Genomic DNA, 12,048 nt, shown 5'->3' on the forward strand with positions numbered 1-12,048 from the left:
GTCCCACTTTTTCCTCCGCGACGATTTAAGAGCCTGTAGAGCAGGAGGCGGAGAGCGGAGAGGACGCAGCTCCACAGCACACGCGCGCCTCACCTGTGTTTATTTCACTTCAGTTGGTTAGCGTTAGTTTTATTTATTTCATCGTTTTATTGTGATGTGTTTTTTGACACAGAGAGAAAGAGAGAGGAGAAAGGACAGCTCCAGCTCACGTTGCATCAGGTTGACTTTAGCCTAGTTAGCTAAATTTGATTGTGTATTTGTTGCGTTTTTAAATGACTACTGTGCTATTTAAATTTCTCATTTTGTCCTTTATTATTATTAACATCATTACCATCTTGTTTGTTTATAAATAGTGTATAATTATTTTGTCATTTATTGTTTGTTTCCTGTGTGTTTCTGTTGCTTATATTTTGAACCATTTCCACCTTAATCTTTAGTGAGAGATATTTCATTTCATATTTCTTCCATTATTTCACTCCTTAAAAAATATTTTAGTTGCTGTTATTTATTTAATTTCTTAGGCTGTGTTTCATTTATTATTATTTATTATTTATTTATTTATTTGGTTCACGCCGTTATTTTATTATTTATGTTTTAACAATTTTAATTTTATTTATTTATTTTATAATATTATTTTTAACCTTTATTTTATTTTTTTTACCTCTTTGTTATTATTTCTTTGTATTTGATGTGCGTCTCGCGCTGCCTTATTACAGCTGGGATTTTTGTTGTCATATCACAGGAACAATATTAAAACTCTAAAACTCAATAATGTTGTAATATTTTATTTATTTTACTCCATGCCCTCCACGCGACGATATTGGAATATTATATTGTTTATATCACATCAGTCGCTAGCGTTTAACGTGTTCAAATAAACCACATTATGAGCGTTTCACATTAGCGCGTGGATACAATGTTGTAGTGGCGCAGTAAACAGGGTATTGGCTGAAATTTCATATATGACATAAAATAAAGTATATATCTCTTTGGATTCATTAATATGAACTATGGATACAGTGCCCTTTTCCTTTATTAAAAATATTGCTGTAGTTAAAAAAAAGTATATATATGTTATTATCGTTATATATATATATATATCTCAAACGATAATAACAGTGTAATACGCCTAAATAAATGAAGCTAGACAAAGCCTTCTTTAGATAATTGCGACTTTTTAGTTAACAATTATTAACCTTTTTCCCAGGAGGCATTAGAGTAAATGGTGTTTTGACCGTATTTAGTTTTTATGAACTGTAAATATAATCTGAATATGCGCTTTATAAACGCGCTCCAGGGTCTAAGGCCTGGGCTCAGAGCGCTGCACTGGAGTATTCTATGTTTATTATTCAATGTATTTTCTCTCGATGTTTATTACTTATGTATTTCTCAGCGCATTTCTGCTGTTTAGTCACGAGCCATGTTCGTGGACGAATATCTTTTTTTTTTTTTTTTTTTCGGGCGATATAACAGCCTCCAGACTCATATTTGTCCACTGTACTCCTATATTCTCCAACCGCACGTAACCATAAACGTAACCAGGGTTTAGAATATACGGAGAATGTTCTTTTACATTTGGTTTTAAATTTCACTAAAATCTCGCTCGGTTTTGAACAACTGTAATATCCGCCACGCTTTATTTCTACGATATGCAAATATTTAACGTTCGTTTTCAGTAAACACGGGCTCATATTTGATAACAATGCCAATCATTCCCAAGATACATCGTTCTTTCTTGTTTAAAATGAATTATTATTGGCCTCCTTTTGAACTAGAAAACTTTTAAATACATGTATAGATTTGCTCTTATTGTTGTTGTGAATAGTCTTTTATGCAAATACTAAGTGTTTAGATCTTCAAAGCAAGATTTTCCTAATGATCCATTCTTATTTTTCACAAATATATATATATAAATTTAGTCTAAATATTGTATTTTTAACAATGTAATGTCAAAACGTAAGTTTAATGATGGTACTTTTTTTTTCACATTGTTCCTCCATTACTTTGAAGGTTTTATATTTTTACATTTTCTGCCCTTTGTTATTTTGGTCTATAAGTGGGCCCTTGATTCACATCATGGTCTCATTTCTAACACAAACTGAATTGTTAGAACTTTATTTCAAATACATAATAACTCCTTTTTGAAGACTATCTACAGCCCAAAAATTCTCATCACATATACATCATATATAATATTTGTTTTAAATAACTGTAGTTGAAGTCTTTCAGACTGTTAGATTTAACCGAAACCCTTTTCTTTACTCCACATTTTATTCCTATTACCTTTATAGATTTTGACTGAATATTGTCTCATTACTGACACTTAGCTCCTTGAGTAAAATGAACACCAACTGAAATCATACAGCACTCCCTACGATTAAAAATGATTTCATCGCAGTGTTTCCAGCTTTGTTCAGTTCGGTCGTGTAAGCTGCTGACCCATACATCTTTAAGGAACTATGGTTTAAACAATTATGGTTTATTCCTCATAGACTCTGGCTGTTTACAGCTCTCCTGCAAGTGGGTTCCTCCGAATGAGACACAGAGATGCCTTGAAAGTGATAATAAGACCTTTGAAGATAGCAGATCACATGGATTTAGCAGTAAAATCACCTCATGGCTCCATGGAAAGATCCTCAGTGCTGCTTCCAAGCCAAGCTGGCCTGAGAGGCTTCACGCACACACACACACACACACACACACACAGAGAGGGAGAGAGAGAGAGAGAGAGAGAGATTTGGATATGAATAGATCAGGCCATCGGAAGGTAGCTTTACACAATGTTCTCTATTTCACTGAAATATTGTACAACTTTAATGTAACACATTTCATTACTCACTGTGTATTAAGAACAATGCAGTCCATGGAAAAAATATACATTTTTATTTAATAACAGTGGACTTGAAATGGCATCTAATATAATCATAATACAGGGGAGTCTGGTCCACTCTGATCAAAGCTGAGTGTTTTTCCAGCTTAAATAGCCCTTATGTGGAGGATGAATAATGATCACTTCTGTTCAAATAGCTCCAAAATAGTAGAACACAAAAACATTAGTTGTTTTTAATGAAAACTCATTTTTCCCCAAATCATTTGAACTTCTTCAAGACATTTTCTTGCGAAATCGAAGTCAGCTGCTTTCAACAATGATTAAAAATGAATACATAAATAAATAAATTATAATCACTTTAGTTTTTCAATGCAGAGCAATGCACTGACTCTAGAATGTAGATCATTCCATTTAAAATGAGCTGAAAATCATTGCAGAATGAAAACAAACTCTCAAAACTTTGATGGTTAGCAACATCGTATAAAAGCTTAGTTCCATACACTAGTCTCTTTTTGTAGATATTTTCTCTAGACAGTGATATTTACCTATTTTCTGAAATGCAGCCTTTATGGCTATTACCAGTGTATAACCGCTTTATTATAATAAGAGCATGTTTGAAGGCCTTTCTCTTTCGATTAGTAATATTTGAACACAGAATGTACTTGTATTCACCAATAACCTTTGACATGTTATTACAGTTGCATAACAGCTTTATTACATGTAATGTTATTTTAAAGCATGTAGGTGGAAGTGATTATGGATTGTAAGGTTTCCGAGAATTCTGGAGCAGAATACGAGTGACTCATAGGCCTTCATTTGTCGTCTGTCCTGCGGGCTCTCCTCGGTCAGTCTTTTTAGCTGGTCTCATAGCACGCTCACACAAGTTGGTGGGGTCTGTTTTCAAGTTTTATTTTTTCTTTAGAATTCTGGAGAGAAATACATTGTTGAAGCACATAGGCCATGTCTTTGTCAATAATGTGAATACATTTTCTAATAGCACAATACATATTAATAGCATTACGTATCCCACAACATTGTAGCTGTATATTTAAATACTTTATTATTTTTTGGGTTTTTTCTTATTAAATATCTACACTTTTGCAGGAGGAGCCTCAGCTGAAAGATTCTTATTTCTAGTGAAAGTAAGGATATCTCTCCATCTCTTTTAAGTGACACTGTCTCGCTCTCACTTTCCCTGCTCTGTAGCTCACTCCAGCTCTTTTTGACACACACACACACTCACACACACACACACACACACACACATACACACACACACACACACACACACACACACTATATTTCACAGCAGGTATGTCTTCTTATTGGATGCAGACTGAGTGCTCTTTGTTGGTTTTTATTCGGAGATTCTTCCAGAATCTTTTGTTCTCTGGACCCAGTTCCCAGCGGTGACCAGAGAGTTCCCGCCACATTCACCCGCACTCAGCTCCATTTCTCCAGGATTAGCCCCCTGTAAATCTGCAGCATGTGCTGGGGTTACTGCCTGTGCAGCCTGCTTTGGTGTCAATGCCAGGTTCAGAATGGTGTTTTTACTATAGATACATTCAAACATATATAGACTCTAAAAAATAAAGGTGCTATGAAGTGTACTTTGAGCGATGCCGTTGAAGAAAGACTTTAGGTTCCACAAAGAACCATCTTTGGCAATAGATTTAAAAGGGTGACCGAACCTCAGGATTGAATGAGGGATTAAACATTTAATAAAATTCTCTGAAACTAACATGGTTCCATGGCTTTATGGAACCAGAAGTTATGCATAAGTCTCAGTAATTCCATATAATGCATTTCTCAGTAGGTGTTTTGCATCCACTGTCCCTTTGTGAAGCTCATTCAATACCGTGGTCCACACTCTCAGAACGACAGCTGCTGTATCTTCTGATCTGAAGCTTGATTTCCCTCTTGTCTGGTGGTGATCTGGTGGTGGGATAGTTGTTGGTGGTCTACCACGCCTTGTATGGCTGTTGTCTGTATGATATGACATCTACTTTTATTATAAATTAATAACCTAAAAAAGCTATATATATATTAAAAAAAAAATAATATATATATATATATATAGTAACTCATTAATTGTAGCTATTGAATAATAGGTCTTGGGCTTTGTAATTTAATTATATCTCTGTAATCTAAGAGGTTACAGGTTTACAAATGAATAATCATTCAAATTTGGTCATAGAGTTTCAGATGGAAATTCAGAAAATGGCCAGTGTACAACTGGTTAAACTACAGTGTACACACAGCTACACAGCAAATTCCCCAGTGTTAAATCAACACTATAAGTGTTAACATTTAGAGTGTTAAATTATTACACTAACTGTGTTAATTTAACACTAGTAGTGTTGATATAACACTGGTGAATTTACTGTGTAGCACTAGATTACAGTGTTCCACATATGAATAAAAATATATGTTGCTGTATTACAAATATGTAATGCACTGTTAAGATCTAGATTCAGTAAGTGCACTACATAGGGAGGGTGGGATGATTTGGGACTAAACCCCGCTGCACAGCAAATTCACCAGTGTTAAATCAACCCCATTAGTGTAAAAATGTAAACTTGTCAACACTCTGAGTGTTAATTTAACACTAATAGTGTTGATTTAACACTGGTGAGTTTGCTATGTGTGTTTCTCGCATGTCGTGGTGTTTTGATGCCTCTCTTTAAGATGTTCTATGGCCCCCTAGTGGAATGACATGACAATGCAGCTGTTTTCGTACTCGCCTAGACGGGGATGTTTTCAAAATCAGAGAGAGGAGTAATGCTACCACTACTGGTTTTGTAGCTCTTCTTTCGGAACATGACAGTGAAACAGTGCCTCTAGTGGATGGGGGCTTCTATAGCGAACACTCTGACTTACGATCAAGCAATGTTCCCTCAACCTACAATGATTTCGTAATGTTTTTAAGCTTTAATCCTGATATCATGTTGTCCTAACCAACACCCTAAATCGCTAATGCTAACCCTAACATTTTGGGTAAGATTAACCCTTAACTCCAAACATTTGGGTGAAACAGGCGCCAGTGGATGGGAGCTTGCTTAGTAATTGTGAAAGAGCTACACAGAAAAAACAATCATATTGAGACATGTATATTTGTGTGGTATCTGTCCTATGTTTGGAGGTATTGGCCTAAGAGTGTTTATAGATTATAATGTTATCAGTTCTCATATATCAGTTCATATATTTCACATGGAATTGGAAGCTAACCCTTAAACTGGTCGAGACTCTGCATGAGACTGCAGGCTTGGCCTAGGGCACTTCAGCTCCCCCTTGACCTCTCCTTCCCTATTTATGTCTTTATAACATTGCTGTCTATGTGTCTGTGTCACTGTAGAGCACACAGCCCCTCTGGATTGATGCCTTTGGTCTGGGTAACATTTCTTTCCTCTCTGAATGGGATGTGTTATAGTGTAAATCAATACAATGGGCCAGGCTTCCGCTCATTTTGCACGAGAGTATGACCCAGGAAACGTTTAGCTCGTAGAAGGCCCCTTTGTTCTGAACTTTCCTCCTCAGTGATCTCTTCATTTTTTTGTCCACTCTATCCCCTTGTCTCTTGTCTTGATGAGTTCCACTGTCAGAACATGTCACCCGCTTGGTCATAGCCCTTGTCAAAAACAAAAAATTGGCAAGTGGCAGCACAGTTAACTGGCCCACGAGAACCTTATAAACCAGGTTCAATATAAACTGCGGTTTTATGAGGAGATTTAATAGCCTTGGAGATTTTTATGGACAGAACGTCAAGGGTTTCATTCATTGTAGTGAAAATGGTTCCTTATTAACGTATTATAACATTGTAATAAGGAGGCTTATAAAATGTTATTTAAAATTAAATGTTATTATTGCCATTTTTAATTCATTTTGTCATGTTCTCAGGACAAACCCTAACCCTGTACTGACATGCACATACCATGTTTAGAAAAATCCGAAATGTAATTGTTATTATCATGTTCTTACACTTTCTATTAAAAGTAGCCCATTTTGTGGCTCCTCGAGGTATTAATTAAAACCCTGTCCTTAATTTCCCTGCAGAGTCTTTTCAAACCGCTCTAGATGCTAGAGTTAATGCTGCTGTGCAAAGCTGCGGTGGATTAAAATATATCTGGAGCTTTACCGCCATCATCTTTCCTTAATTGAAACTAATAGTCATGTTTTTATATACGTTCACGTTAATAATCCTATTATTCAGCGACAATACGAGGTCATCTCTACCCTATTCCATCATCACTCTAGGAAGGCTCTTTGTACTCCTCGTCGTTCCTGCGACAGCCCGCTTTGTGCTCGGAGCAGAACAGCGGGAAAAAAGTGGAAGGGAGCCAAAAGGCGTCGCTAGGTCAGAGCGCAGATTATCAAGTGGCTTTAATGGAGAGGCAGAGTTGAATATAAATCAGATTAAAGGCCCTGGCCGTTTAAGACGAGGGACATTACGGTGGAGCCCGGATTGCATTATGCGAGATAGACATTTATTATGACATATCCCTTTCAGCTTCCTGAGGCTGGACGTGAGAGCTGTCACTGGGTCTTCTTTCCGAGGCGAATTTGGTTATTCCAGTGCAATATGGACGCTCCGCAGGACTCCCAGTTAATATTCTTTTGCCTCCTGCCCGTCAGCCCCCTGCCTTCCACGCCTTGGACACTGTCCCTCCATTTGTTTTAGTTTCCATGCCGTGTTAGTGACCTCCTCCCGTGGGTGTTTGGCAGCCGGGGACGAAACAGCCTGAGGCTCACTTTAAGCCCAGACCATGTAGGGAACAGGCAGCCTGGCTAAAGCCATATGTGCTTAAACCAGGTCTATAAAGCTTAACCCTGAGAACACAAATTAACTTTACTGCTCTTTAAGTGCCCAGAGAGAGAGAACACAGGGGGTGTCTGGTGAAATGTATGGTGTTCTACCATTTCCTCCCTTTGGATGAATTTAATACAAAGGCTTCTATCACTAATGTGATTAAATTATTATCATTATTCAGTCAAACAGAACTCGAGAAACAAGCACGTTGCTAGTCGTTTATGGGTAACCTTCTAATGTTTACCAAGAAGTGTTCAGCCCCTGCTAGGACCACTTTAAACACACATCCAGCAGAGAAGATCCCAGGACCCTGTGATTAATCTTAATGTCTAAGAGACGGCTCGTGTCTCGAGGTTGAGTCCGTAATCATCTGCCCACTGACCCGATGCTGCTTCAGCCCAGCGTCTTCGCAACAGCCCCGGTGTGGACAATGCCTAGATGCTTTTCAAATTAATTACACCGCCCCCGTTCTGAAGAGCACTATAGCGCCCAACAGCCGGGTTGTGGAGTTGTGGGGGGACGGGGGACGGGAAGCGAAAAAAAAGAGCGAAAAACAAAGGAAGAGAAAATATATAAAAAAAAGAAAAGTCTGCATTCTTCCCCAGGTTGGGGGCTCGGTAATGAAATGCTGGCCGTTGAAGCCCATGATGAAATTAGGCCATGTAACCCAAATACAAGATGAAGGCTTCATAATTGCAAGTCCTCGAGATCTGAGGTGCCGGGTGCCAACTGTCGGAGCAGGGCTAATGATGACAAATGTCTCTCTATGCAGATTGCGAGAGGGGAGGGGCGAGAGGGAGAGAGAGGGGTGGTGGCAGTGGAGGGAGGGAGAGGGAGCCAGTGAGCTGCAGAGAGTGGAGGACTGGGAGTCAGCCAAAGAGAAAATGAACAAGGTTTTTGAGAAAAAAAAAAGTACAAAGGAACAAAGAGAAATTTTCTCCTAGTTAACATTCACACACTTAAAAAGATGGTTCTTCAAGGGTTCTTGGTTCTGGTTTGAACTGTGGGTTCAATAATAACCCACAATAATAACATACACTCTCAGTTAAGCTGCCACTGTGGTGGGACCCTCAGTGTTAGGTCCTAGTAGCTTTAATTTGGGAACAGATTTATATCAAATATTACATAAATAATGCATTTTTAGTTTGGATTGAATTTAATAAATCCCATTGGAACTCCAGTTTCAGTTTTCTGTTTAAAACAGTCATGTTATGAAAATGTAAACAGCTTCAGATATTATTCACTTTTTTGCCGGACAGCCTACCGGTCCCAGAAGAGGCATTTTCTCTTACTGACTGACTGACACCTAATGTTGAAATGCATCTGCGTGAGTAGTAATTATTAGTTCATCTGTATTTCCAGAGAGAATTTAAGGTGGTCTGTTGTTATTTCAGCCATATTTCACATAGCGCCTTCCCATCAAAGAGGAATTAAATTCATTTCCAGCTGGAATTAAAGAACAGTAGGCTCTTCAGCGCAAACTGGCTGAACGATAGGAAATAAAACAGGAACATGCTCCTTTTGTGTGTGTTTCTGGGGCTGTGTTTGGCTCTACGTTAGTTATGTTTCTCCACTGTTCACAAGCTCAGAAGGACGGCTCGGAACTCTGCAACATTTACACACGTATTATATCTCACAGAGAGAGGAGGAGTGTGTGTCTTTCCCTGAAATATTGTAAAGGAAAGTGGTGGGGAGACATTTTGTGGCGTTAGTGTTTTTATAAAACTCCATATAGCTGCACACAGCCTCCTTAAACTTCACAGGCTTTAGCTTGTTACATTGATTAAATAAGTAATTGTTTAAATGTAGTAAATATTCTTGGTTGTCTTTGTTCTTTGGTGGTAATTGTCTAGTATTTATTTTTAAATAAAAGGAACAAGAAAACACTGATGCCGGTGTTATATATTACGAACAAAACTTTGTGCACCTTTTATCATTTCTGTGTTTATTAGTCCTGTCCTCCGTATTTTCTGTACAACACAATGACATCATAAAAATCACACGTAAACAAAGACATTGATATGAAGCACCAAAACTCTCCAGACCTTCCAAAGACAAGGGCATGTATGTTGGGCATTTCCTTTTTTAATTTTTTTTCTTGTTTTACTGGAGGAGGGGATACAAAGTATATTTGAAGAACATAATTCAAAATGAAAATATTAATATAAATATTAAAATATTTAATGTATATAACAAATGTTCCTTTGTCATTTTATGGTAACGGTTGCCTTTTATTAAAAATGACAATTTGTCGGTTTATTCAACAAAATATAATCAGCAAATGAAGTAGTTTGAAAATGGCAAGCGACAATTAATTCCTCACTGCATTTCTTATGAATTCCATCAAAGTGAAAAAGCTGCAGAAGCATGTCCCATTGATTATTTCTGTTCTTGTGGATAATATTTTATTGAACAGACAAGTTTTGGTTTGAATGATTGAAAGAGTGTGATTGCAGTGTAAGAGACTGGGAAAGTAGCTTTTTATAACTTACTACTTTAAATAATTGCATGTCATCTTTAATTACACCCAAAAAAATGCTTTAGAACTTGGTTGTACACCTAATGATGTTCATTCAGTGTGCACAAATGGACACCCCCTGTACCTTTGATGTGACATTGTCTGGTCCTGTGCATTTCTACTTTTTCTGAGAGCATATGTAGCTAATACATTTCTAAAGTGGTAGTCTTCTGAGATCCTTCAACAACGTCTCATCACCTGGATTTCAGTGGAACAAAAGCCACCTCATTGCTATCATCGCGAGCACTCCGCTCCTGTTCTAAAGACCCGAGCTTTGCCCGTTTGCCTTCGATGTCCATAAATCAGTCTGCGTTTCAAGTGAGCGCGGAGGTTCGCTAATAAAAGAGCAAGAACCTTTAGTGCTGCTGCAAGGCCCAGCTTTCCCCAATTTGTTGCTTGAATGGCTTTTTGAAAGGGCCCTGGGTCGCTACAAAGGGAGCCCCCTTTTTTGTTTGCCCTCGCCCCATCTGTGTCATCTGGTGTTCCTGTGTGTGAGGGGCGGTATCTGTGCTGGGAGGGAGGGGGTTGGTCCTGTGATTTTGGGGCCGGGGGTGAATGCTGGGGGGAGGTCTCCCTGGTGACTGAGGCCAGTTATTTTATGGACTCTGCGGAGTGGCGAAGGCAGTTCATAAGTTGCCGGTTTCCATTGTTTCGGAAGATGGGGAGGACGCGTGGGAGGCGACACGGCCATATTGACGTATATCATTACCATTAGTAACACACACCAGTCCGCAGCTTCCTGGCTGCACAGAGAGCTTCCGGATGACGAGGGAGGGTGGCTCTGAAGAGAAGACACTGTGGAAATGGCTTGTCAGTTTGAGCGTAAATAAAATTCAGCTCAGAGATGCAGCGAAAGAGCGGAATTTTATAAAGTTGAATAAAACCATTGTAGAATTAATTTCTTATGGAATTCGCCTCACTTTTCTGGAGCTTTTTGCCTCTACTCATTTGGGGGAGGCTTTGCACTAGGTGCTGGAACATTGCTGTGAGGATTTGATTGCATTCAGCCACAAAATATTAGCAGAATCAAGTACTGATGTTGGTTGATTATATTTATACTCCTCTTGATGACACCTGAAATTATGGTATTTTTATGCCTTTTCCTATCATCTCAAAAAGTTCCATAGTGCAGTTTCTGGAGTGCTGAGCCCAGAATTGCAACAACAGAGGCCCTATTCTCCCTATTACAGCTTCTTAATAGATGCTCACATTTCTAGGATATCCCAATCTATGGGGTAGTGCATATTGAAATTCTTTAGATATGAGCGGTCACTGCAGTCGACATATTGCTGTAAACAGACATAATATCACCACCCAGCCAGTGTTGTCCATGTCTAATGTATTCATGAATATTAACTGGACATAACAGTGTCTTGGTGTGTTATGGTTCGCGATTACATCTGCCATGAAGTCGGTCTGATATTTATTCCTCCTGATTGCCCTTGAGTGATGTACAAAGACAGCTCCAGAGCCACTGCTCTGCTTCCTATAAAGCGGCAGCACGCCGGCCTAGTGGCCAGTCGCTTATATTACACGCTCATTAACACCATATGAGCGCCTTTGTGAAGCTGACACTCGAGCTCAATGAAGGTTAAAATGATTGATACCTTTAGTGTGGCTTTGCACGAACGTGATTTTTAGAGGTTGTAAAATCACATGCTTGGAGTAAATTGCTTTCATTAAGGCTTTTCAAGGCACATGCCCCGTGTTGGCAAGCGGTGGCTTCTTTAAAGTCATTTGAATTGCAAATGAATTGATGAGCCCTTTAGGTAGGTGGCCATTTTAATGTTTACCATTTGTAAAACAAAGGATAGAAATGATTACTCTTTAGGAAATAAAGTACAAAGTCTAAAGGGGGGGGGGGTTGATATGCTTTGATTAAAATACCACAGC

The 12,048-nt window shown here is 38.5% G+C and overlaps 1 protein-coding gene across 1 annotated transcript in view; it reads left to right on the forward strand.

The window, feature by feature from the left end:
* nbeab (neurobeachin b) overlaps positions 1-12,048 on the forward strand; it is a 342,438-nt gene that overhangs the window by 227,523 nt on the left and 102,867 nt on the right. The window lies entirely within an intron of this gene.

This window comes from Hoplias malabaricus, chromosome 1, assembly GCF_029633855.1.
Source record: "Hoplias malabaricus isolate fHopMal1 chromosome 1, fHopMal1.hap1, whole genome shotgun sequence".
NCBI lineage: Eukaryota > Metazoa > Chordata > Actinopteri > Characiformes > Erythrinidae > Hoplias > Hoplias malabaricus.